The 1,532-nt window shown below is 42.5% G+C and overlaps 1 non-coding gene across 1 annotated transcript; it reads left to right on the top strand.

Moving 5' to 3' along the window:
- The first annotated feature begins 464 nt into the window (after positions 1-464).
- LOC112536729 lies at positions 465-571 on the top strand. Its single transcript, XR_003080694.1, has one exon. It is a non-coding gene; the product is annotated as a small nucleolar RNA R71 (small nucleolar RNA).
- The last annotated feature ends 961 nt before the right edge of the window (positions 572-1,532 follow it).

The following is a 1,532-nucleotide window of genomic DNA, read 5'->3' as shown; positions in this document are numbered from 1 at the left end:
CCTCGTCTCAGTTGACGTGACAAACTTCATCATCAGCTCCTCCAAGTTAGATTTCTTCACGGCTGTGGAGAAAGCTGTGATGCTCCAGCTTGCTACTGCTGCTGTGGTGGCTGCTGATGCAGTCTCTGAAATCCTGGTGGACCTTGTTCAAGGTCAACATAAACAATCGAAGACACAGAATTAGAAGTTGAAGTAAACATATCTCCCGCATTACAGTTTGCACCATAGTGAGGGCCACCGCAAAACTCACAGATTATATAGGCTGCATGAACCGGCATTTGATGCTGGCCTAACTTCTTAGTCAGAAGCTCCACTTGAGCTGCCAAGGCTACTGTGGAACCGGTTGACTACTCCCTGCTTGACTGGCTGACTCCTAGACGATTCCCACTGGTAGTTATTCATGGCCATTTCCTCTAGCAAGGTTCAAACCGTTGTAGAAGGTCTAGACCTACATCCATACTGGTAGTCCGTGGTGCGGGCAACACTAGAGCAAATCTTTGTACCTCTCCCAAGCATCGTACATGCTCTCGTCATCGAACTGCACAAAAGAAGATATATCATTTCTCAATTTAACAGTTTTAGCAAGATGAAAGTACTTATATAAATATTTTTCAGCCAACGATCTCCATGTCATAATAGTGTTGGCTGGGAGCGACTACAATCATCTTTTCGCTCGGTTCCTCGGAGAAAAAGTAAACAGCCTCAACCGAATGGTAGCATCAGTTGTTCCAGTTATCTTGAAGGTGTCGCAGATCTCTAAGAAGTTGGCGATGTGAGCGTTTGGGTCCTCACTCGGCAGTCCCCCAATTTATACACTATTTTGGACCATTTGTATCACTTTCGCTTTATTTTGAAGTTGTTGGCCGCCACAGGTGGTCGCAATATACTCGTCTGTGTCCCCTCAAGAGAAGGTCTAGCAGACTCGTACATTGTCCTGGCTTCATCCGCAGCCCGATTATTGTCTCCCATCCCTGTTGGTCTATTCACAGGGGCTTCAAACTCTATCTATGCCTCCTCTTCTACTTGCATACACTTCCTCAACAAATGGAGGGATTGCTCTAGTTGAGTAAGCGGGTCTACAGGAGTAGGATTAGAGCTCCTAGTCATAAACTATCTGAAATAAAAAGGCAGCAACCAAAGAACACATGGATGAATAATATAATAAAGAGTAATAAAAAATGAAAAGATAAAAAATAATAATGTCTTGATTAACATAAACACAAATTCACTCTAGTTCACATAAAAGAGTTCCCCGGCAACAGTGCCAAAAAGTTGATAAGCTATTTGTGTAGCGACAATCTAAGGCAGTGAACCTATCAATGTATATTAGCACTAATGGTGAGTATCAAGGTCGTATTCTCGAGTAACGGTGATCCTAGAACTCCTACAGCGTCTTATGATATCTAACCCTAAAAAAAATCAATAAAGTTGTCTGATGCAATAAAGATGAGAATTACAAATGATCCTTTAAGCTTTCAAGAAGGTCCAATGACAATATCCAAGTCCAAAAGGACGCAAGAAGTTTTATTGGG

This window comes from Ricinus communis, chromosome 2 (genome assembly GCF_019578655.1).
Source record: "Ricinus communis isolate WT05 ecotype wild-type chromosome 2, ASM1957865v1, whole genome shotgun sequence".
NCBI classification, from domain to species: domain Eukaryota; kingdom Viridiplantae; phylum Streptophyta; class Magnoliopsida; order Malpighiales; family Euphorbiaceae; genus Ricinus; species Ricinus communis.
Note: the sequence above shows the minus strand (reverse complement) of the source record. Positions and strands in the feature narration are given on the sequence as shown.